The sequence below is a fragment of the Bos javanicus genome, chromosome 2 (assembly GCF_032452875.1).
Source record: "Bos javanicus breed banteng chromosome 2, ARS-OSU_banteng_1.0, whole genome shotgun sequence".
Classification (NCBI taxonomy): domain Eukaryota; kingdom Metazoa; phylum Chordata; class Mammalia; order Artiodactyla; family Bovidae; genus Bos; species Bos javanicus.
This window is the reverse complement of record NC_083869.1, coordinates 38,533,835-38,559,801: the sequence shown is the minus strand read 5'-3', so window position 1 is coordinate 38,559,801 and position 25,967 is coordinate 38,533,835. Positions and strand designations below refer to the sequence as shown.

The 25,967-nt window shown below is 40.9% G+C and overlaps 1 protein-coding gene and 1 long non-coding RNA gene across 3 annotated transcripts in view; one reads left to right on the top strand and one right to left on the bottom strand.

Annotated features, from left to right (window-relative positions):
• Positions 1-12,907, bottom strand: part of ACVR1 (activin A receptor type 1) — a 130,962-nt gene extending 118,055 nt beyond the window's left edge. Inside the window, exon 1 of one of the 2 annotated variants that reach the window (XM_061437447.1) lies at positions 12,621-12,907. The gene's annotated coding sequence lies outside the window, so the exon portion shown is untranslated. The remainder of the gene's footprint in view (positions 1-12,620) is intronic. The other variant, XM_061437458.1, reaches the window with a different exon arrangement.
• A 297-nt stretch (positions 12,908-13,204) lies between these two features.
• LOC133259669 (uncharacterized) overlaps positions 13,205-25,967 on the top strand; it is a 48,351-nt gene continuing 35,588 nt past the window's right edge. Inside the window, exon 1 of the long non-coding RNA XR_009740476.1 lies at positions 13,205-13,541. This is a non-coding gene — a long non-coding RNA (uncharacterized LOC133259669). The remainder of the gene's footprint in view (positions 13,542-25,967) is intronic.

Genomic DNA, 25,967 nt, shown 5'->3' with positions numbered 1-25,967 from the left:
ATCATTTTAGGTAAGGTGACCACCTTTAACACGCAAAGGGTAAAATATATTATCGAGGTGCAAAATCTTCCATTATTTACTTTACCCGTCTGCATCCAAAAATTTCCTCTTCAAAATTATGCACGACCCACACAGCCCAGAGATAATAATTCTTAACATTCCGGTTTATTTCCTACTAGCCTTTTTTTTTCTATGTCCATCTAGCATACAACTACAAACCTGAATTGTACTATGCTTTATGTTTATGGAATTGTACATAATTTGTGTGTATGGAATTACACTGTTTTATAGTGTCCTGCTTTTTCTACTCAATGTTGTTTTGTATAACCTCCATGGCCAATCTATTTATTCCAAAATTTTCTTCCTGCCTACAATGCATAAGGCAATACACTGTACTAGGGACAGGATACATGAACACAGGGATTATCAGACAGACACAGTTCCTGCTCTTGGTATTTAACCACAGATATACTGATTATGTATACACGATATATATGCTGTGCATTACATATGCATACATACATATGTATATGTATACATACATATATTATATACATAGTAGTACACGCAAGATACAGAAAAGAGAGCACTAACTACATGGAATAGCCAAGAAAAGTCTCTGAGAGGGCAGCTTTTAAGGTGACATCTGTCCCTGGAAATTCACCTAATATTTTGTGATTATACATAATTTCCATGTTATTCATAATGTGTGTGTATGCATACACACATATATAGTTTTTGTGCATATATACCTAACCTTTATAGGTTACTGTAGAACATTTAGATTCTTTTTTTTTTTTTTTTTTACTATTTTACAGAGACTTGAATAAATTTGTATACTCAAAGAGCTTTAGTAAGAGTTGTTTTTTTTTTTTGATGAGTAACCAGGGGCTCAAAATCTTTTCCAGAATAATTACATTTATATTAGCAGCCCAAAATTTCCAAGTCTTTCAAGTGAAATAATCCAAGCATGTTGCTTAATTTTAGGGAAGCCAATTCCAAAAAACTACTGAAGTACAGGGAATAAACATGAATTTTATATTACATTTTATTTACTTGGTTTTGAATTTTTAAGTACATCTAATTTGGTAACCACCAAGAAATCCAATCATCTTATTAAACTATACCAAGAAATCCAATCATCTTATTAAACTATACCAGCTAAATATCTCAAAATTTTAAACAATCCCCTCTTTTACTTTCTTCATACTATAAAATACTTTGAAAGAGTTAAAGCAGTCCTCTCTGGCCTGTTCCATAAAATTTTTCTGTTTCTTAAAGACTGTCTATCATAGACCCATTGCTTTTTTAAAAATGCTATTACAAAAATAAAACATTTTTCCCTAAGTCTAAAAATCCATTGGCTCTATTCTTGATCAATAATAAAAAGCTGACTATATGAGTTTCTTTGTCACTAAAGGCCTACTTATCACTCACCATATTTCAGAGAGAAAGAGAGAGAGAGAACCAACCACGTAAGCTCTGCTTTTAACATAAAGCACAAACCAGACACAGTGCTTTAAAACAATCAAAGTAAAGCTGTGGTTAGTAAGGCTCCCAAAGCCCAGGATTCTTTACAGACTCAAAATTATATAGGGGGAAAAAGTCATCAGGCTCCATTTACTGGAACAGCCAAAACAGAAGACAACTGGAAGAGAATCAGCAAATTATTAAACTTCAGAAACAGCTGAGTCTGTGCCCTTCCTGACAGATGAGGAGAGAAAAATGCCACAAAGAAAAAGGTTGATACAGTGACTTTTGGGAACCACATCACTGGTTTACACCAGAGAACAGACTAGTGCTCGAGTCTTATGGGTTACTTTCTCATTTCCACCATGCCATTGTGCTTCAACCTAAACTGTAAATTCAAATGTAAATATCCTTTAATTGAGCAACTCCAGTTCTAGATACTGACCCCCAGATATACAGGAGATAGGGCTTCCCAGGGGGCTCTAGAGGTAAAGAACCCACCTGTCAAAGCAGGAGACATACACGACATGGGTTCGATCCCTGGGTGGGGAAGATCCCCTGGAGGAGGGCATGGCAATCCACTGCAGAATTCTTGCCTGGAGAATGCCCCGGATAGAGGAGCCTGGTGGAGTACAGTCCATAGGGACACAAAGAATCGGACACGACTGACGCCACTTAGCACAACACACACAGAGCACATCCAAGAGATAGACAGATGGATCTGAGTTACATGGTTTCAGATCTACATATCCATCTATATATAAATCAATATGTAGATATAGTAGTAAATGTAAAGATAGTCACTGCAACATTGTAACACATAATGTTACCTAAAATAACAAGTGAAAGACTGGCTGAATGCATTATGATACAGCCACACAATGAAGTACCTTTCAAAAGAATGAGGAGACTGGATGGTACCGATAGCAGAACATTGCCAAGGTAAGTTAAAGGAAAAAAGTCAGGTATAGAATTGAAATGTGCACAATATGAAACACTTATGATATAGGAAAAACACATCAGTTTGTAAATGTAGAGACTATCACTGGAAGGATACACAGTTAGTTTTAATCATGGTTTTTCTCCAGAAAGGGAAAGCAGAAGGCTGAAGAACAAGGTACCTTCCACTGTATGTCCTTCCCGTACTTCAAGTCTTGCCGTGAGCACATGTACCATAACACAAAATTGGTTTCTAAAACATGAAATACTATAATGAATAAAAATGATTTGGGGGGTGGCCAGGACCCAGGATTGAACCTGTGTCCCTTGCAGTGGAAGCACAGAGTCTTAACCACTGGACTGGCAGGGAAGAAAAATTTATTTTTGAGGTTCTGGTGGGACACCAGAAAAAAAAACTGTAAGAACGCATATTAACATGTACATGTAATGAAATAAATCTATGTGTGTATTAGAAATAAAACTCCAATTTGAGAAAAAATAAATAAAGAGTAAGATGGCCCAAAATGGAGACTGAAATATCCAAGACAAAAATCTTTCTGAGAATAAAAGAAAGGCTCTCCTGGAAGATTTCCATGTTCAATACCCACACCTGAAAAAGATCACTCAACCTAAGCTTAGAATGTCCTAGAACAATGGAACTTTTAAGGATTAAAAGGGAACCAGGGGAGAAGGAGAGTAGCTGAGGTGGATGTAGCTGATTAAGTAACAATGAGTTGGAGGGAATCCTAAACAAACAAGCCAAGATAAGGCAAAAAAACTCCTCTGAATTTGAAAAGGACATTCCATTCTAAACTGGATAAAGGCAAGAATAAATCCCAAACTGAACCATTCTCTTTTGACTTTTTCCCCCAATCTCAGGTCATCGGTGATACAATTAAAAAAAATTTAAAAAAAAAATCATTGCTTGAATTCTTTTCAGCTAAATAAGGCTTAGTAAAATAGGCATAAACGTAAGTTAAAGGTGTCACTAATCAAAAAGTATATCTGCCTTTGATTCTATGAGCAGATGTTCATCAGTTCCCATGTCCAAAAGCTGAAGACTGTTATTGTAATCCCTTGTTCAGATAAACATTTGGTTTATTTGCAAGACAGGGTGCACTTGACCCAAAAAAAAAGTCAGTAAGAGACTTTGAACTGTTTGTAGCTTCTTCATTTATCATTCAGATCTTAGCCCATGTTTTCCCATTTCCAAAAGGCACTTCCATCGTTTCCCACAGCTTCAAGTCCTTATTTCCAAGGTTCCAGTATAGTATTTCCAACTCCTCACTAGACTCAAACAAACCCTCTTCTGTATCCATGTCCCACCAGAACCTCAATGTCAATACCACTCCCCATCTCAAATCAGGTCCTTACTAACCTTCTGCTTTAAGATCAACACCATTCTCCTAGTCACTGGTGTTCCAAAAGTTAGATATACTTGCCCACTACCCATCCCTCCCTCTCTTCACAAAAATGATTTAATTAATCTATGGCTTCTCCAGCCCAAAGTCAAAACCATAATTCTACTTTCATTTCTTCTTAGATTCTGGCCATCTACCCTCATCACTAGACTGATCACCAACAGAAGGCTATATGACAGGGGTCTCACACTCATGCCTACAGGGACAATGCAGTTAGCATATAGCAGTAAGGCTGGTTAGGAGTCTGAAGAAATAAACAATAAATAGCAACTGAGGCTGGGCCTCAGTACCTGGGCGAAAAACAGGATGAGCCAGGACTCTGGCGAACATAGCACATCCCCTCAGACAGACACGATCACAGGTTTCCTGCAGGAATAGAGGCCTGCTGCTGCCAGAGCTCGCAATTCCGCAGGAGTAGGTGGAAATTTGGACTTTTTTGTGCGAAATTTCCCCCTATTTAAATGTTGGCAACCATTTGAAAAAAATGTTTTGAATGCAATATCAAGCAGGACAAAACTGCAAGGTGGATTCAGCCCAGAAACCCTCAGTTTTCAAGCTATGCTCTACAGCATGACGACATGGGGATGCATAGCCTGGATTAAAGCTCAGACGTGGGAACTCAGACTTCTTCCGTCACCCCTCTAAGTCTCAGTTTCTCTTTCTGTAGAATGAGGATAATAAGATGAACTAACCGCATGGAGTTGTGTGATCCTTGAATGAGAGAATGCAAATAAAGAGCCTGATCAGGGCCTCCTTCACAGCTACTATTATGTTATTGATGCTCTCTAAAAATTAAGTCTAAAACCTTCAGCCTGGCATTCAAAGTAAACCATAATTTGACTCTCAGTCTAAATTTTCTTCTAAAGTGCTGACCTTCAGGTACTCCAGTCACATTGCAAACAGCTTTTTAACTTTATTCATTTCCATATTTGCTTAGCCAAAAAAAAAAAAAAAGTGGGAGAGGGGCAGGGTATGCAATATAATCATTTAAATAACACTGGCCATTCTACTCAGGACACTTTGGCCCTGAAATTAGTGCAAACTGGAAGAAAAGAGTCTGCTGTTCCTTTGCAATGTCTCAGGTCTTAATGTCTCTCCAAGAAGCTATACCTCAAGGCACTGAGTCTGATTCCAGTGATTAAAAATATGTACACTTCTGTGTTTTCCAACTAGGCTCTTAAACAAAAGCCAGCTACCTCATATTTACTTACCCCATTCCCTGCTTTGGGAATGTTGCCTGTTCCATAACCTACACGTATACATAAGAGATACCTCTCCAAATGACAGCATCAAAATGGTACCTCTTTCCAAGGCTACTTCCTCAAAGGAGTTGGTCTATCCTTATCCCTCTGTATCTTGTGACCAAAATACTTGGGAGTTCTGCCCTTTATAGTTACATGTGCAATTCTTCAAACCTTTACTCATGTGCCCCTTGAGATCAACTTGGCTTTTTACTGAACCTGATAAATGTTTAATAAATGAAGAACAAAGAAGGGGGAAAAGACGAAGTGGCAGCAGCAGCAAGGCAAGGAAATGTTAATGATAAGGACAATGACAACAACGATGGTTGCTACCATGGGATTTATGCTCTTACTTACATCTTTTAATGCAAAGAGCTGTCCCCTATTAATCCCGTGTTGCATTCTGAACAATAAATGTACAGGGTCACCTTCCCCACCTCTCTCTCATCCTTTTGGGGCATGTTACCTGCTGTCCCCTTATTACTGAAAAGTCACCTTTTCATTCAAATATAATCTAAATAAACAGGGAGCTAAATGGCTCCTGCCACCAGTTTAAATCAATTAGCCCCACCTTCGATGTTGGTTGGGATCAAGATAATGATGCACTCTTGAAGCTGGTCCAAAATCCATAGTAGTCACTTTAACCTGATCTGGAAAAACAATCAAAGACCCCTACACAGAGAAAAGAACAACAGGGTCGGGGTCGGGGGGGAAGGTGGGGGAGCAAAGGGGTGTGGGTCATCTGTAGAATGACTAAGGCTCATACAAGAAGAAAAACAAAATTCTCACCCAGATTAGCAAATATTCAATAAACGAATTACGGCTGATTTTCACAATACCTAGAACAGGTTTTTTCAAGCTGCTGGTTAGAACCCATTAGCAAGTTGTGAAATCAGTTTACTAGATAGAGATCAGAATATTTTGTAACAAAAATTGAATTAGAAATTAGAAGGCACTGCAACATTGTTCTGCAAAATGTGTAATTCAGCATTATCTTTAATATGCACGTGTATGCGTGTGTATGTACTTGGTCAGGATGTAAAACGAAATACCAAGAGTCAAAAATGTTTTTCAAACATTGAAATAGAACGTGCGTGTTTATATAATCTCTGGGGACTAAGATTTTCCATTTTTTACTAGGCCATACTCATAAAATAAGAGAATGTCTGTTCTTGAAACCTGTTGTGCACAACAGTTCAGTTCTTCAGGTTCAAAAAAGCATATTAAAAATTATCATTTGGCATATTTTTCCCTTACCATTTCCTATTCCCAGAAAGGAAGGTAAAGGTCACTTTAGAAAACCACCTTCACTTTTTCTTCCCTCCATATATTTCTTTTTTGTTGTTGTTGTTAGGCTGGTTGTTTAATTTATTCAGTAGTCTGTATTTTTTAAGACTGATGCAAATTATCAACACATTTATTGAGCAACTATATGCATACAAAGCATTCTGTTAGGAAATGTGTGAGAAAGATGACATGACAGTATTTATTTTTTTATATTAATTTATTTTAATTGGAGGCTAATTACTTTACAATATTGTAGTGGTCCCTCCATATATTTCTATCTTGTTTAAGTTCCTGACATCAATTACAAGCTCAAAAGCTCTAGCTCTCTTAGTGATATTTGCCTATAAGCACTAAACTATCACTTAAAGAGAGTGAGCAAGCACAGTCAAGTTTCACCCAGAGTGTAACATCACTCATCAGTCTTCAGTAGTGAAGATGCAGAATTTGGTTTAAGATACCTCCTCAGCCTAGCTCCTCTAGACCAGAAATAGTTTTGCTCAGCTTCTTCTTACGTTTTCCTCAGTCCCTGCTCTCCAAACTCCAAGTATCACCCTACATCTAACATTTAGCTTTGTCCAAGATCACCCCTATCTTCCTTTATCCCCTCTGCACATTTCTCATCAAACTCAAGGTTACTTTTTAGTTCAGTCAATAATTCTTCCGTAACTACCTAAAAAAAAAAAAGAAACAAAAACTACAGCAGTCTTATTTTCAATGGTCTCAATACTGCATGGTGACCACCAAGGCCTATCTGGCTTTCACAAATGAGCAAGGCACCCTGCCATCAAGCATTTAAGTGGAAAAGGTCTACATGGGATACCCACTCAAAGCAGCCCTTAAAAACCTACTGAAAGAGGAGTTTACTTTGGATTCCATCCATTTACCCAAGAGGTCATCCACCATCCACCTCTCACACGACTGCCTGCCACACTATTTTCACTGTCCACTGTTTGAGAACAAATGCAACAGGAGAAAGTCAGTGTCAAGGAGTCAATTCACCAATGTTGAGCACCAGCCCCACGCCCCACTGCCCCACACATACACAGTACTTCAGGAGTCCTAGCTCTGCAGGGTAGGAAAAATAAGTTGAGATATTCTTCCCCTCAAAAGAAGTGTCATCCTGAAACTCAAAAACAATCCCAAAAGGAAACATATATTGAAAAGAATAGATGTCTTTTGAGATCACTAAGTACAAGTTATAATACCATACATAATAAAGGGATATAAACAATAGTTCCTTCTACTTAAGACTGTCTTTTGTCCCCAGCTCCCAAACTCACATTTAAGGACCTGTGTCTGGCATCATCATCTCTTGAGACCACCTCCCTGATTGTCCAGAGTACTGGGTTATTTTGCCCTTCATAAATGAACCATCCATTCATTCTCTTAGCAATTAAAAAATGATTTACTGACTGTGTGGTCTGGGCCAGGTATTATATAAGGTGCAAGAGATACACAAAAGATGAATAAGACACATGGAGCCCATTAAGAGGATTTGAAAAGTTTTCAGTGACAGAAACTGAATTCTTTAGAATTTTAAAAATAGAGAAATGAATAACCTCAAGTCCTTGCTCCCAAAGAGATCAGTCAAATGCCAGCATGAGTACTGAAGACGGCCAAACACTAGAAGAATGTCAGAAGGTAAAATCCAGGAAGCACATGCTTGCAATGAAAGCACTCTGAGCCCTAAAGGATTTGGTTCTCCCCAAAAGTGTGGAAAAGGACAAAACAGCCAAGACTTAGCCTTATGATCAGAGAGCTGAACTCCTACAAACCCATCAGGACATCTGTGCTAAATAGGTCCCTCTGACCTAGTCCATCCTCCAAAACACAAACTTCAACTGCTGCATGAACTTCCACAAAATCTGGAAAGGCTAAAATTTAAAGTCACTTTCCCAGTCACAGAAATAAAGGTCAAATACCCAGAGCAAACAGTGAAGCAACTCCAATGGGCAAATTGGAATGTTGGTCAGAGACTCAAACCCAAAAATCAAACAACTGAGTAGTGGTGGCTCTGGAAAACAAAGCTCTCATGATCACAGAAGAGTCTTTAGACACATAAACAAGCCCAGATTTCCAGAGACACACAGAAGAGCACAAGAACATTGATCAGTCGTGCAGCTGGTTTGAGTATTGGGGTAGAGGGAAATACATTCATTTCAACTTCAAAAAGGAAGCTGCTGGGCCTCTTAATAATTTTGTGAGCATAAGTTCAAGTAAAACTACCTTCTATCTGAACCGAACGCTGTGATGTGCCAGTCACGCCCACGTGAGGAAGCTCTTCCATAAGTGGTCTTCCCAATAGACAAATCCCGGTTTAGAACTTCTGATTCTTCAACTAGCATGGCAAGCTAGGGCACTCTATGGCTAAGGACTAAAAGAGAAGAGGTAAATCTTCCATTTGGTTCTTCTAAGAGCTGGAGTTGGCTGCAGAAAGAAACAGCAAGTTTTCACTCCAAGAGATCAAAGAAGGCATTTTGTACCAGGAAACCCAATTCAATCCTCATTTCCAGGAATAAAGCCACAGTGCCCAATATTTGCTTGGGAAAATAAAACAGGAGACTATGTGGCCTCCAATTAAAATCTCTTGACAGCTTTATTTCCCAGCCTCACCAGTTTAAGGCTGTGAACATTTTAGCCAGGCACTGATTTAACTTAAATACCAACTCCCCAGTCTGAATGGTCACACTTACCACCGGGTTAAAAAAACGAAAGCGTTTTAACACTTCATGACAGTATTCTTTGCCCCGTCCTGAGCACGAGATGTATAAGACAAGGTGATACTGAGAAGTGCCAGCCTCAGCCCAGCCCATCTCTCCCATGACCGCAGTCAGGAGAAACCGTACAGCAGCCTGTGCTATTCTTTTAGTCACGATACTGGAAATGAGTGGAAGCAGGAGAAAATGGGCGGGGGGTGGGCAGAGGGGCTCACCTCCATCTTACTTGGGTATGACAACAATCTTATTTGGGTATGCTTTAAAATTATCACTTGAGTTCTCGTCAATCAGCCAACAATTCTTGTGTGCCTACTTCACAGGCACCAAGCTAAGTCTATATAGTGCAGGGAAATATTCCCCAAGTAATCATTATGTTAATAGTTATGTGTTTAATTTTCTTAATCTTTTTACAAAAAAGTATATATCCTGTATGTAGGTTATAAAGTCTAAAAATAAAATCAGCACCCATGAACCCATCACTCAATCAAAAACCAGAATATCAACCAACACTGTATCTCATCTACCTACCTCCTCCACCCCACCCATATCCCCAGGTGCCTGCAGCGCGCGCGCGCGCGCACACACACACACACACACACACCCCCCACACACCCAGGAATTCATTATCCAGAACATGAGTTTCAATCTAAGTGTCAATGCATCTTTAGGATTATCTCCTAATCATTATAAGTGAGTTGGCTTTCCAAATACAGCAGTGATATACTGTTTCTTCTTAAAAAGCGGTGTCTTTAAGGCTTTTTTTTTTTTTTTAGGTAAACTGCTGCTTTAAAGAGAAATACTAACAGACTAAGCGAGACAGACTTAATTATGGTAAACTCATGACAACAGTGTACAAATGAATTAAATTTGGCAAACACTGGCAAAAACAGCCGAGAACATGGGTTCCAGCATCCCACAAACTCCTGGTTCAAATCCTTACTCCACCCTTGATGAGCTCTACAGCTTAGGGCAACTCAAGTTTTGCCAAGCCACAATTCTTTATTGTAACGGAATGGAATAATAATAATAAAACATATGGTTGTTGTGAAAATATAATGAAAAAGTGTGTGTAAAGATCTGAGCACACTGCCTGGCACACATCCAGTCCCCTCCTCCCCAAATCATCATATCTGTCATTAAATTCACTCAAAACATATCAAAGGATTTTGCCACCACCAATAGTTTATATTTCCCTAATTTCTAACATGTAAAAATAAATCAAGAGGCAGGGATCCAACAGCAGAACAGTCACAGAGGACAATTCCTAGCCCCAGCTCGTTTGCCTAAAATTATAGTATACCCTCATTGATTCCATCTCCACCCTGTGACCTTGAATAGCAGGATCATTTTTCAAATCCACTTCTGCCCCGGCCCTTCCTCCCAGAGAAGGCTGGACTACTCAATCCAATCTTACCTAGAAGCCTATTACAATCATCACAGGACTAGTTCTGTGTAATCTAGAGTAAACTAGGCATAGTCTCTCTTTACCGATTCAGTCACTGTTTTCCATTCCACGGACAGGTGCACAAATTTGGCAAATCACTACTTAGAAAAACAATCAGTACTATTAACAGAATTAAATTCCTCACACCTGAAGTTAATTCGTCATATTCTGGAACACGGCATACTCCTCCATCTTTACCCTCCATCATCCTTAGTATCCTTTTAAGTTACTCAGAGGTAACAAGAAACTTATTCGTATTCAAATGATCACTCTGTTCCAGGGTACAAAAGCTGTAAAACTACTACCTATATCAAGTTTTATCTAAAACTACTCTCTCCACTTCAAGTAAATCTCACCCATACTGAAGAGAATGAACCCATCCTGGCCTTTGTTTTTTCATCTGTCCAGAATTTATTTCAACATCATTAACCACCTTTGAGTATCTTCACAAGGGCTGATGGTAGAAATGTGATTATCCAACACACAATTCCATCAACCTAAGGACTACGCATCTCAGCCTCAAAAGACTTCTGTTTTTTAATTCCAGTATAGAAAAGAAAAACAACTGAATCACGAAAAAAAAGTGGTTTGGTCTCAGAAGCCAGGTGATCCAAATCCTATCTAGGCCTAAGATAACTCCCGAACGACCCCTGTGTCCCCATCAGTAAAATGGGGAAGATCCATGTTTCACACTCAAGCATACTGTAAAACTGGAGGGCGAGGCCAGTGTCTGAGGTCAGCACAAGTCTAGCGTCTGCTGGCTGCCAGAGCCCGGGCCCCCAGCCAGCCACCCACCTCCAGAGACAAGTGCCAGGACATACTATAGTGTTTCCATTTAAGGCCCGCCACTTGGATCAGCCCATCTCTTGAAATTTCTTACCACCACCTTTCCAGGAAGAATTTTTTGGGGGGAAAGGGGAGGTGGTGTCTATTTTTTGCCACCGACTTTCCTTGGGCTGTCAGAGCAGTCTGCATCTCTGGAACAGGATTCTTTAAAACCACTGGGCTAGTCTGTGTTTAAATGCCAGGCCTCTTTTCAAAAATATACAAAATGCGGATGAGATCAGTCCCTTCCCTCACGATCTAACTTCCATCACACACACTTCAAAAAAGAAAGAAAGCCCAATGAAATTAACAAATCCATTGAATTACTTTCCTACCTCTCTGCCAAAGCCACAGTAAGCTCAACTTTTTAACCAAGACTTTTCTTCTGCTACTAAGTGGAATGTTTTCTTCCCTAAGGAGCTTCTTCTACAGCTTCTCTCCCATGCAAGGAGCGTTCAAAACTTCAGAGGGAAAAAAGGCGGGGGGCGGGGGGCGGGGGGTGGGGGGGAGGGTCGGGGAAGATTGGGAGACCTATCTAGCACAAACTGGACAGAGCTGAAACAGTCTAGAACCCGACGGAAGTGAGTGCTTCCAGCACGGCAGAGGCCCACCTCTCTCCCCAGAGCACCCACGGCTCCGGCCTCACTGTTTTGGTTACAGTGTTGAAGGAAGGGCTTTAAACTTGGCAAAGTACCGTGCAACATCTGTAACCACATTTGCCTTGTGGGGATCGGAAGATGAATCCCACATTCCTGGCTTTGAAGCTTTTTGAAACTGCAGCTAGGAAGAACGGAGGGAGGGAGGGAGGGCGTTGAGCAGAGTTTATTGGCTGTCTCTCCAGCAGAAAATTCCTCTTGGAAGAGACGGATATTTTGAGGGTGGGGGTGATTTGCCCATCCCTTGACTCTCTACCAAGCTCAGCTGGGAAGGTGAGCCCCGTGGTCAGGCGGCCAGATCGATTTACAAGTCAGAGGCGCACACCCTGAAGGAGTTCACTACAGGCACACACACTGCAAACCCGAGACCACCCCACTCCATGCCTCTGCCCTCTCCCACATCCCACCAGCAGTTCAGGCCCACAGCAAGACAGTTTTGTTCCGCGGCTGCTTCCCCCACCGAGAGTGAATCGGCTTGGGGGGAGAAAGGAATGAAAGCGAGGGGGAGGCACCGCAGACGCCCACCCTCCCACCCCCAATTCCTGCCCCTTTTCCCCGTAGGTTCTCCCCTCCCTCGGTCCCCCGGGCTCCGGCTGGCGCGGCGGGCGACCTGCCCTCACCTCTTGTCCGGCGGCTGCGGGGGGCTGAGCCGGGGGGAGGCGGAGTGCTAGCCAGCCGGGCGCTGCAGGTCGGCGCGGGGCGGGGCGGGGCGGTGCAGCCGGCGAGGGAGCCCGGAACTCCGCGGGGCTGAGGGCCGGCGGCCGTCCCCGAGCGGCGGCGGCGGCAGCGGCGGGCGGGTGCCGGGGGGCCGGGTGCTTTCCAGCCCTGGGGCCGGTGCGGCTGGCCGAAGAGCAGCCTGGCAGCAGCAGCGGCGGCGGCGGCGGCGGCAGCGGCAGCCACCCCGGGGAAAGAGCCGGGGGAGGGAGGGGAGGCGGGGTGAAGAGGAGGCGGAGGAGAAGGAAAGGGAGGAGGGCGGGCGGAATAAACTTCCCGAGGCGCCGCGGCACGGGCTGGGAGGACGGCCGCGGGCGGGGCGGGCCGGATGGGGGCTGGCCCGGGGGGCAGTCGCGGGGGGACGGTCACTGAGAGTAGAAAAGTTCCCCCAGCGCCGAGGGGCAGGCTGCGGCGGCGGCGGCTGCAAAGAGCCGGAGCCGGAGCGGGAGGAGCGGGAGGAGGAGGAGAAGGAAGTGGCTGCGGAGCGCTCGGCCAATGAGTGTCTGGAGCTGTGATTAACCAGGCAGCAACACATCATTTCCTCCCGGCGCGGATCCAGGGAGCCGGGAGGGAGAGGGAAGACGGCGGGGCGGGGCCGTCCCCGCGCCCCCTGCAGGCGCCCGGCCGGGGGCGAGCCCGCCGAGCCCCGCCGAGCCTGGCCGAGCCGCCCCTGGCGCGCCCCTGGCTGTCTGGCCGGCCCGGAGGAGGCTGCGAGCGCGCCGCCTGCGGGGCTCTTCGGAGGCGGGGAGGCGGCGGGGCAGGCCCAAGACGGGCTCCTGCGGCCGGGGTGGGAGGCGGAGAGGCCGCGCGGCGGGGTGAGTGCCCAGGTAGGCGCGGGCGGAGCCGTCTGGACAGCTCCCGGGGGGCGAGCGGGGCGGGCGGGCCGACTGCCTCCCAGCCCGGGACTGCGGGCGGCGCGCGGCTGGACTCCGACTTAGGCTGGATGTACAGAGAAAAGCCTTGGCATTCTCACCTAGGCCATTTCTGACCTGCCTTCAAATCCCCTTCCACTTTGCTCATTTTCTCGCAAGGTCTGGGGTTATGCAAGAGCTTGCCATTTTCGCAGACCGCCTCCTTAGGAATAAAAATATACATTTGGGGCGGGGAGGGGGGGGAGGGCGTCGGGAGCGGGGGGCGCTGGTGTTCTGCGGTAATCTAGCCCTGTCCTAGGCGCCATGGGAGCTTACAGTGGAAAGGAAGGAACATTCCCCGACACAGAGAGGTTGACAACCCCGGTCCTTAGATACACAAAACACTCCAGTGTGCTAATATTATCCAGAGCATCAAAAAGGCATGTGAGGATCAAATTTTGCACGGTGCCTGATGAGTATAAGGAAAGCACTAAGCCATTTTCTCTGCCCTCCAGAAGTTTACAATGTAGTCCTATTACAAAGCCAAATAAAAGCAAAAAAGCAATAAATGGTAATACCATAAAGTATTTTTATCTCTACAGGTTCATTCATGCAGCAGGCATTACTGGGTGACTGCGGTACTGCAGAAGGTTGCAAAGAAAATGGATGATCTGGTCCCTGCGGGTCAGGGGTTTACAATCTAATTAGAAACACAAGGCAAATATACATGAAACCCCTAGAAAAGAATCCCCAGGTATAATATAAGCGAGAAGATGCAGAAGGAAAAGGGCTTTGTACCTGTATAATTGGTGGGAATTTGGAGAGGAAACTCCAGGTCAATCAAGCATGTGTGCCTGTATGTACCCACCTCCCTCTGTAGAACAGTGTGGCAGGGACGTCGGTGTCTTTGGCTGAAGCATCATCCCTGCCACTTAAGACCTTTGTGACCTTGGGCACATTTTTACCCTCTTTAAGAAGGGAGTACAACCTGTCTCAGGAGGTTTGTTGCACGATTCAAATGACATTACACACATGTGGGAGCTTCTGAAGCTTCTGTGTAAATATTTCTCAGTCGGGTCCGTTTAGGGAGTCCTCATGTTACTAACCTCTTCAGGTAACCTTCTTTATAGTATGCGGTAGGCTGTAAGGGGCTTCCCTGGTGGCTCGGTCCATAAGGGCAGGGACCAGGCTTGGTTGTGCCCACAGTGTATCATCATGCCTATCAGACTGGCATATGTGAGTACTCAATAAAGGTTTGCTGAATAAGTCAATAAATGAACTAATGAATCCTATTATGATCTTAACTCTTCCTTTTATCTCTTCCTTCATACTGGTGTTTTTGTATGGCTGGCTCAACGCAGAACCTTCTACCTTAACCCTCATGTAAACTAAGTTGTATTCCAGGAGACTCTCTGGGAGGATCCTGGGTAGTTACTTGTGGCCTTGTAACATAGATAGGTTGATTGAGAGTGTGTGTGTGTGTATAAGAAGAGGATACACAAGGATACAGCCCTTCAAACAAGCCCCACTAACACAAGGATACAGTCCAGATACAGTCGTTTGGCTTGGATATCTTAATCCAGGGTTTCTCAGTGTTGGTGCTGTAGACATCTTTGGCTTTGGCTGGATAATTATTGTGGGGTGCTGTCCTGTGCAGGGTAAGAGGTTTTACAGCACCGTTGACCTCTATCCATTAGAGGTAAATAGGACTCCCTCCACAGCCATGACAACCAAAAATGTCTATTGTGCTCTGTGTGGGCTCAGACACTCAGTCGTCTCTGACTCTTTAAGACCCCAGGTACTGTAGCCCGCAGGCTCCTTCTTCCATGGGATTTTCCAGGCAAGAATACTGGAGTGGGTTGCCATTTCCTAATGTCCTGGGAGGGTACAGGGAGGTGAAATCACTGTCCATTGAGAACCATAGCTTACTCCAACATCTAATCCACTGATTTAACTGGTGGAAAATCACACCAGTAAAGTAACTTGGAGGAAATACATCTTCTGTTGGTCTAAGATTTCCAGATCTCCTCCATCATATGTTTCAAGGAGCACAACTCTTGTTAATTAATTGCCTGCTGCATTGTGAATTGGCAACTCTTCTGTTTTCTGCATATCCTCCTCCTTTACGCCCAGATCAACATGTTCATTTCTAAAAGTCAACAGCTTTCAAAAACTATTAGGAAACAGTCTTGAGCAACCTAAGAGTCGTGTACAATATTTTCCTTTAAAATTGGGGGAATTTATTACACAAAATTCTGCAGAGTGTAAGTAATATAGACTATAAATTGTAAATTTTTAGAAATGATTTCATTTAAAATAACTATGTAATTCCATTGAGTGATTTTTCTCTCATCTTGAAGCCATTACTTTTTGGCTCCAAGTGAGTTTTTCTTTCATAATGGTATGAAGGAACATGTCTTATTAAAACCTATAAAGCAAAAATCAGCTTAGTTATTTATATCAACTTTCAGAAGCAAATTCTTTAGAAGAATATTGGTGGGATGTTTGAGCTGGTGTTAATGAGAATCATGATGGATTGATGTGCTGAAGTTCAATTTCTAGAAGTTTCTGAAAGAAAAAGATTAATGGTTGAAGGAATGAATAAACAAATTCTAATAAGTCTGTTCGTTTGGTTTGGACATGTAGAGCCTGCCCCCCCACCCCCTAAAAAATCCCTGCTTCCAGCAGGCAATAGTACTGGGTTTACAATGTGAGTGGACATTTTTGTTCAGCAAGACAATATCATCTGTCTCATTAAATAAAGTTATTTCAAGCATTGATTTTACAGTTTTGTTCATACTTAGTTTGGATTTTACAGCTGTGTAACAGTTACAAGCATATGGAGATTAGTTTACATCTAGTTTGGTGGTTGTTTACATTTAAGTTGAGCATTGAAAGCTAGGTAGGCATAATAGCTTAGAAAAAAGGCAACGTTTGAGGACTGGATGTGGTTTATGGCATAGCGATTCTCCAATTTTGTTTTGGTAAACTGGAACTGGGACACATATTCTTAGCGGATCTCCAAGTTGTCTATGAACTTTGTTCTTTTGCTTCAGTTATAATTTTTTTTTAAATTGATGTCATATTAAAGTAATTAATATGCATATTCTGGATCTTATGTCTGTCATGCAACCATGATTCCACTACCATTTTTCGCTATGTACCTTTCATGTAGTTTATTTAAATGAAATTTTATAAAACTTATTTAAGATCTGTGAAGGTCTGTGGAACTGTTTTCCTCTTAAATGTGTCCATACATTACTCAAGTGTGAGAAATGCTGACCAAACTGCATCTTTACTATTCCTAGAGAATGATAAATTCAAAGACCCTGAGATCTGGAATTTAGTCCTAATCCTGAGGCCCATAAGAAACCAGTTAACCAGTATTATGTTCCAAAGATTGAAATGACTGGATCAGAATAGTAAGGGGTGGAAAGGAAATCTTAACCTGAAAGGGTCACTAAAAATCCTGTCATTACTGGCACCCTTTTCCTCAAATGGTAAACATTTAACCCATCAGGACAGATACTTGTTTATCTTCCAATTAAACTTTGACAGGTGTATGAATGACTCATTAACTGTACATTTCTTACAAGACTTTATTGACCATCTACCATATTCAAAGAGCTGTGGGAGCTATAGCCACTTCCCATTTAGGAAAGTTCATCCAGTCACTCCGGGCACAGCAGGTTACAAGCAACCAGTGCTCAGCTATGAGCCAACCATATGATAAAAGAGGCACTACCAAACCGTTGCAGAAAGAAAGATTATTCATTAAACGGTGTCGAGGCACTTGGACAAAATCCTGTTATTGCGTCCTCTCACACTATTCCTGAAAATATTTCCAGAAGAAATAAAAAAGCTTACTTTTAAAATTATAAATTAACTCAGAGCAAATATAGATAGATACCTTTGGAGGGAGATAGGACTGTTTTTTTTTGGCCGCAGCATAGGGCTTGCAGGATCCCGGCCCAGGGATCCAGCCCAGGCCCATGGCAGTGAAAGCACCAAATCTTAACTGCTAGACCACTAGGAAATTCCCGGAAAGGACTTTCTAAATAAAAGCTATGGAAGAAATTTAAAAGATTGGTTGAAAAATAATAATAATAAATAAATAAAAATAAGAAAGATTGGTTGGCTTGACTATGTAAAATTTTTCCCCTAAAATGTTTTAGGGAATAACCAAACAAAATAAAACCATGGGGGAGCCAAGCAGTTAAGCTACCTACAACATACACTCAAAAGGATTACAATGTGTTTTTTGGTGTGTTCTGGCTGCTCTGAGTCTTGGCTGTTGCTTGCAGGCTTTCCCTCGTTGTGGCGAGTGGGGCCTACTCTCTAGTTGCTGTACACGGGCTTCTCATTGCGGTGGCTTCTGTTGCAGAGCACAGGCTCAGTAGCTGTGGCCCACAAACTTAGTTGTCCTGGGGCACTGGCAGCTGAATTCTTAACCACTGGACCATCAAGGAAGTCTAAACTCTTTAATATATTAAAAAAAATTTTAATAAATATATTTTAAAAATTAAAATTTAAATTTAAAAATTAATATATTTAAAAATTAAAAATATATAAATTATTTAATATATTAAAAAAACTTGAAAATTAACAAAATGTACCTTTTAATAGAAAGTTGAGTAAATGTCATACTAGATAAGGAAAAATAAAATTTTACATATGAATATTAGGAAAAAAGTTCACTCTAAAAATTGAGATGGGAGAAGGCAATGGCACCCCATTCCAGTACTCTTGCCTGGAAAAATCCCATGAACGGAGGAGCCTGGTGGGCTGCCATCCATGGGGTCACTAAGAGTCGGACACAACTGAGCGACTTCACTTTCACTTTTCACTTTCATGCATTGGAGAAGGAAATGGCAACCCACTCCAGTGTTCTTACCTGAAGAATCCCAGGGACGGGGGAGCCTGGTGGGCTGCCGTCTATGGGGTCGCACGGAGTCGGACATGACTGAAGTGACTTAGCAGCAGCAGCAATGCAAATAAAACTAAGATAAAATGTTTTATACAATTTGTTAGCAATTGAGCATATTCTCTAGTGGTAAGATTGACTTTATAAAGGACATTTAGTTGCTATGGAGAGTGTAAACTGGAAAACAGTTTCTTGAAGATAATTGATGTGTATCAAACACCTTAAAAATATTTATACCCAGATACTTTAATCCCGTTTCAGGAATTTATTCTATGAAAATAATCATCAATCACACAAAGATTTATATAAAAGAATGATCATCATCTATTAATTTTGGAAATGCAAAAAATAAAGCATAAGTTGAAAAAATAGGATACAAAGATAGTATTCTAATCCCATGATATTATAAACACATGAATCCCTCAAACTCACATATACACTAAGATGAAAGACCAGAAGACAATTTTTTCAGATGTGTAATAATAGCTTTGAATCATGGATAGGGTCGACTTATTTTCTTTTTTACACATGTCTGTGTATTCTAACTTTTCTATATTTCATAAGCAGAAATAATCATTATAAAAATAGAAATGCCTATATTTTTAAAGGGTCTGACAGTCATGGGACAAACCTAACTGGTGAGGAGTATATGTGGACTTGTATGTGTGAAGTGGGAGTTAGGAATTAGAGAATAGAATTCAAATTAGGCATTTTTGTGCTCTGCTAGTAGGTCCATTTCTTTCCGAAGAGAATTTCTCAGAGATCTCAGAGCCTTATCTCATTCTTTGCTTGCATCTCAGTCTCCTTGTGACTCATTTCCTTACAACCTTGAGGGCCATCAAGGGCTATCAGCCATCAGCCCTGTTCTTGGTCTTGCTCACATTCTGAAGCTGCTTGAGTTTCTAGTTCCCTTCAGCCAGTTCAGTCGCTCAGTCGTGTCCGACTCTTTGCGACCCCATGGACTGCAGCACGCCAGGCTTCCCTGTCCATCACCAACTCCCGGAGTTTGCTCAAACTCGTGTCCATCAGGTCGGTGATGCCATCCAGCCATCTCATCCTCTGTCATCCCCTTCTCCTCCTGCCTTCAGTCTTTCCTAGCATCAGGGTCTTTTCCAAGGAGTCAGTTCTTCTCATCACGTGGCCAAAGTATTGGAGCTTCAGCTTCAGCATCAGTCCTTCTGATGAACATTCAAGACTGATTTCCTTTAGGATATCTAATTCCCTTAACTACAGTTAATTTAGCTACATTGTGGAGATTTGGATTTTTAAAAACTACTTCCGTGGATAAATGCCCTCAGGACAACCAAATTAATTTCTTCCTCCAATTAAATGGTATATTTTGAACATAACTATGTAGCTCTTGGTAGAATTCAGCATTACAGTGGCTTTTCATTTTTAAGGAACATCCCTTTGCCTGACTGGTCCCTCTGAACATTGGCATCATGAAGACATTGTCATGAATAAGAAATCAAATTAATTTTCCAAGTCCTAGTATAGCCCCACTCTACCAATATCTAAAATCCAAAGGCTTCCTTTTTATTAACCTACTTTTGTTTAATGAAACTCCAGAGATCAGCTGCTAAGGTTAATTACATATAGCGGAGGACTAGCTGTGTGACCTTAGGCAGGTAACTTCTAGATTTCAGAATCTAGCTTCTCCTCCAGAGTAAACGTGAGGGGTGAGTTGCATTTCAGAGGTTTCTCGGTTTCAAAATTCCACAACTCAAGTTAGAATTACTAAGAAGCTTAATATGTGAAGTTGCTGATGCTGTGTTTGACATTTTGAGAATGAAGCGCTTAAGATTCTCTAGGAACTGTCCAAAGGCCAGTGGGACTGGAATGAAAGGAGAATATCCTGAAGTGACCATAGAGGACTGGCCCATTCTTGCAGGTATCCCAAAATCAAGCCAGGGAAGTAATGAAGTGATTAAAGGGGTTTAAGCAAAGGAGTGAGTGACAAGTTTGCTTAAGGTCATTAATCATTCCACCCAAGACATCTATGATCCTTTGTTGACAAGATTTTTCCCCTAATAATTATTTTGTTTTTTAAAAAAAAAGATACAAAGTATGCAAGTACAAAAGGATATATTGTATAAGGAAATGCAAATTTCAGAATCACCAGTTTCCCAGTCACCCACCCTCTTAATACAGAAACTCTGTAAACATAGCAAAACTACACGTGCTCTCTTTTGCTTTAACACAGATCATAGCATGCTATACACTCTTCTGTCCTTTGTTTTATCACCAAACCAATAATACCAGTTCCCACTGATAAATAGTCTTTGCTATTACAAAGAAGTCGTTTCAACCAGTTTTAGTACAGTTTTTGTTCTCCTCTTCAAGTAAGCAAAGACTCACAGAAGTCTAAAATTGGAAGGGACCGAAAATCTCATCTAGTCTCAGCTCTGCCTTTTATAAGGAAAAAGTTTGTTACCAAAAAGTCATGTGATTCCTCAAGGTCTCAGCTCCTTAAAGTAAGGCTGGATTCAGAACTTGGTTGTCCTAATCATCTTTAGGTCCCTTTATACTTCTTGATTATACAGTAATACTTGTTGCAGTTAAAAGTGCTTTTTAAGTGATATGCATGGTAAGATCTGATTTAATCTTTAAGCAGATATGTATGAGCACAGAAATGAGTTTGGAAGGCCATGCTTTAATAAGATGCTGTCAGTGGTAATCTTGGCAATGCAGACAGCAAGTTTATGAGGTATAAATCACATACCATACAATTAACCCATTTAACCCATGTGAGTGTACAATTCAATGGTTTTTAGTATATTCGCAGATTTTTACACCTATCACTACAATCAATTTTAAAACATTTTCATTATCTCCAAAAGATACCCTGAGCACATTAGCTGTCCTTATTTACATTTTTTATTCTTATGTTGTATTTCCTAAAAATTTTGAAGTAACTGGTACTGTTATAATAAAAATACATCTATTTGAAACCAAAATAAAACAATGCAATATTCACTGTGAAAATATACAGAGGAAATAGAAAGAAAAAAAATTTTTAAATAAGAAAAAATCACTTAATTGTACTATTTCTAATATAAAATAGATATAATATTTCCGATAATTTTCTCTTGGACTTTTCTGTGCATATTTATCTATTACAAGGAAATAACATGGTTTACTCTTACTCAGTTATATCCGAGCATTTTCTCAGGTCAGTGGATACTCTCTGAGAGTGGTTTTTGAGTGATTTAAGACTATGAGTCCATCTTACCACACCTTTTGGTGTCTTTCTCACCATACCCTCTATTATCCTTGCCAATTTGGGAATTTAAAAACTTCTAGGTTTTAATTTGCATTCTTTTAATTGCTAATGAGGTTGTACCTTGCTCATAAATATATCAACTGTATTTTTTCAATTTTCTTTTTATTTAATGCCCTTTACCTATTTTTCCATTGGAATGTTAGTGTTATTTTTATTGATGAGAATATAAAGAGCTTTCTATTTTCCTTTCCTATTGAGCACTGACCAGGTAGAAATTCCAACCTATAAACAAGTTTTAAAGATTAACTTGGTTTCCACTTATTATTTCCCAGATTTTTTCAGTGGGACTGGCTGCTTTTCTTTAAAGGGACTCTTCCTTTCTATTTTACTAAAGAAATAACTAAGAATGAGGGGCAGTCTGTGAAGTTCCTTGCAGTTTGATGAAACAGTTCACCAATTTCATTCTAAAGCTCCACAAATAATACCTTATTTACTACTAGTAATATAAAAACTATTTTAATAAGCTAAGATTTTTCTAAGTAGCCAGGTAAGTTACGTTGAGTCAAGTTCACCCACCCTTGTAAAAGGTACATCAACACTTTGCCAAGTATACTAGGGTTTGTGGAATGCACTTAAGGCTCACTCCATTTTTCTTTTTGACAACCATGAGTTTTTAAGCCAGCGAACAGTCTGAATTTTTTGTGTTTGATATTAACTTTTCCTATTGACTTATCGTTGATTCACAGTGTTGTGTTAATTAACAGGCTGAAGTTTTAACTATGACTCAATTCCCCCAAGTGCTTCACCACAGAGTACAAAAGGTTACCAAATCCTCCAGTTTCTAACCTAGAGATCCAATGTGGAATGAAAAAAGTAAACCTATCACTCTTCAGCAGCTAAAGACGTTATACTCATCAGTATAACTTGGAAAGGAAAAGAAACACATAAGCAGCAAGGAAAAGATATTGATGACAACGATTATTCCTGGATAGAAAATGGTCGCATAACCCATTTGGTAAAGAGAGAGGAAAAAGGCAATTTATTGATCTGAATGAACACACAGCAAAGGCTATTCCATACAACCTCTCAAAGAGCTGAGATGAGCTTTCAATTTAGAAAAGCTTACTCTATTGCTGGTAAAGGTTGGGGTTCCCTGTTGGCAAATCAAACAAAGATTTGTTGACAAATCAAATGTTCATCAGAAGGTCTTCTACTGTGAACTGTCTGCTTCTACTTAATTTTCAGTTTTATGTATTAGGCACCAGTAAATTTAATACTCAGAACACAGCCCTAGTTATTAATAGGTACTATTTGTTTTTTAAAATCAAAACAAAAACCACTTTATTATTTTTACAGTGATCATTGATTAGCCTTTGAAACAGAATGATGGAGTCTTCTATTTTGAAAAGAGTTTAGAAAAATGTAGTACAGCCTCCACTTATCTTTTCTTGTTGTTTTTCAATTTTTTTTTTTTTTTAGGATTTCATGATGCTATAGTTTCTTTTTAAAGAAAACTTTCAAACATAAAAGAAAAAAATAGAATAACAAACCCCATAAACCTATTGCCTGGTTAAGCAACCATCAAGATGAGGCCAGACTTGATTCATTTATTTCCCATGCCCCCTTACATACCCTTTTTTTGGTGGGCAGGGGAAAGAAGTATTATTCGGAAGTAAACTTCAGCTGTCATATCATTCTATTCCTACTTTTTCAGCAAGTATCTCTAATACATAGGGACATTTTTTTACCCAACCATAATGCAACTATCACACCTAACAAAATTAATGACTACTTGGTATATCTCCCTTTCAGATTCTGATTGCCTAGATTTTCTCAGAAAAGTCTTTCATCAAATCATGATCCAGACAATGCCTGCTTATATCATTTAGTTATTTGGCCTATTATTAAGTCTTTTAATTTTGAGATCATTTAATCCTCCCTCCATACCCCACTCTGATATATGGATGTGAGAGTTGGACTATAAAGAAAGCTGAGCACTGAAGAATTGATGCTTTTGAACTATGGTGTTGGAGAAGACTCTTGAAAGTCCCTTGGACTGTAAGGAGATCCAATCAGTCCATCCTGAAGGAGATCAGTCCTGAGTGTTCATTGGAAGGACCAATGTTGAAGCTGAAACTCGAATACTTTGGCCACCTGATTTGAAGACCTGACTCATTTGAAAAGACCCTGATGCTGGGAAAGATTGAGGGCAGGAGGAGAAGGGGACAACAGAGGATGAGATGGTTGGATGGCATCACCGACTCAATGGAAATGGGTTTGGGTGGACTCCGGGAGTTGGTGATGGACAGGGAGGCCTGGTGTGCTGCAGTACATGGGGTCCCAAAGAGTCAGACATGACTGAGTGACTGAATATGATATGCAGATGACACCACCCTTATGGCAGAAAGTGAAGAGGAACTAAAAAGCCTCTTGATGAAAATGGAAGTGGAGAGTGAAAAAGTTGGCTTAAAGCTCAACATTCAGAAAATGAAGATCATGGCATCCAATCCCATCACTTCATGGGAAATAAATGGGGAAACAGTGGAAACAGTGTCTGACTTTATTTTGGGGGGGCTCCAAAATCACTGCAGATGGTGACTGCAGCCATGAAATTAAAAGACGCTTACTCCTTGGAAGGAAAGTTATGACCAACCTAGATAGCATATTCAAAAGCAGAGACATTACTTTGCCAACAAAGGTCCGTCTAGTCAAGGCTATGGTTTTTCCTGTGGTCATGTACGGATGTGAGAGTTGGACTGTGAAGAAGGCTGAGCACCGAAGAATTGATGCTTTTGAACTGTGGTGTTGGAGAAGACTCTTGAGAGTCCCTTGGACTGCAAGGAGATCCAACCAGTCCATTCTGAAGGCGATCAGCCCTGGGATTTCTTTGGAAGGAATGATGCTAAAGCTGAAACTCCAGTACTTTGGCCACCTCATGCGAAGAGTTGACTCATTGCAAAAGACTCTGGTGCTGGGAGGAATTGGGGGCAGGAGGAGAAGGGGACGACAGAGGATGAGATGGCTGGATGGCATCACCAACTCAATGGACGTGAGTTTGAGTGAACTCCGGGAGCTGGTGATGGACAGGGAGGCCTGGCATGCTGCAATTCATGGGGTGGCAAAGAGTCGGACACGACTGAGCAACTGAACTGAACTGAACTGAGCGACTGAAGTGAACTGAACTGAACCATACCCCACCCTCACCCAGGTTTGTTATTGTTGGTCATGGTGGTAAGTGAAGTTGATGCCACTGATTTGTTGATGAAACCAGGTGACTAGGTTCCACTTCCATTTTACTTTTTAACTGGAGGAGAAATAGAGGCTTAAAGAATTTGAGTGAGTCTCCCGCAAAGAGGTAGTTAATCAATATAGAGCAGAATTCAGAGCTCCTAACCCCATCCTATCATGCCCTTTTCCCATATATAATGTTGTTATGCTGTTTTACAATATCTATGACTTTAATGTTCTAGTGGTTCAGAACATACTAAGAACATTTTAAGCTTTATTTCTTTTGGGATTATTTACATTTAAAATTCCTACTATTTCCCAAAAGTTAGTCAGGATTTAGAATTTGCAGCTTGTGTTTCCCCAATGCCTGGTCCATTGTAGTTACTCTATAAATGTTACTTTCTGAAAATATACCAAAACTCACTGAAAGACTTGTTTTCAAAAATTCCAAATAAAATAGAAACTCATAGCAGACTAATAAAAAGTACAAGTGCTTTGAATCTGAAACAAAGTTATTCAAACAATAATAAAATGCACCAAAAATTAAGATCAGGCATTAAAACTTAGAAAATGTCAAAAACAAATTGATTTATGGAAACTTATTTTAGTTAAGCAGGACTTAGATTTTTCTACTGGTGATACAATCAGTACATGAAGTAAAACATGATCATTGGTAGTTTATGTATTCTCAGGAAGCATGAAGGTAGAGAGGGCACAGGGAAATGAAGGCCAAAAACACATCTTCTTTCATCCCTTTCTTAGAGTCTCCAGAGAAGATGGAGAGAAGAAACAAAACTTAAATCCATTTTAATGGCTCCAGCTTTGTCCTTTTTAACAAGTCAACCAACAAATCATTTTTTTTAACCAGTTTTAGCTAATAAAGACTTTTATTTGCATATGCTGTTTGCAGTCTTCCTGCGTTCAAGAACTCTGATTAGGAATTGTTACTTTCAAACACCACAACTTCCTCACATAAAAATGAAGAATTCTTGGCCACATTTTCCCCTCCATCTTCATAAGGCTGTTA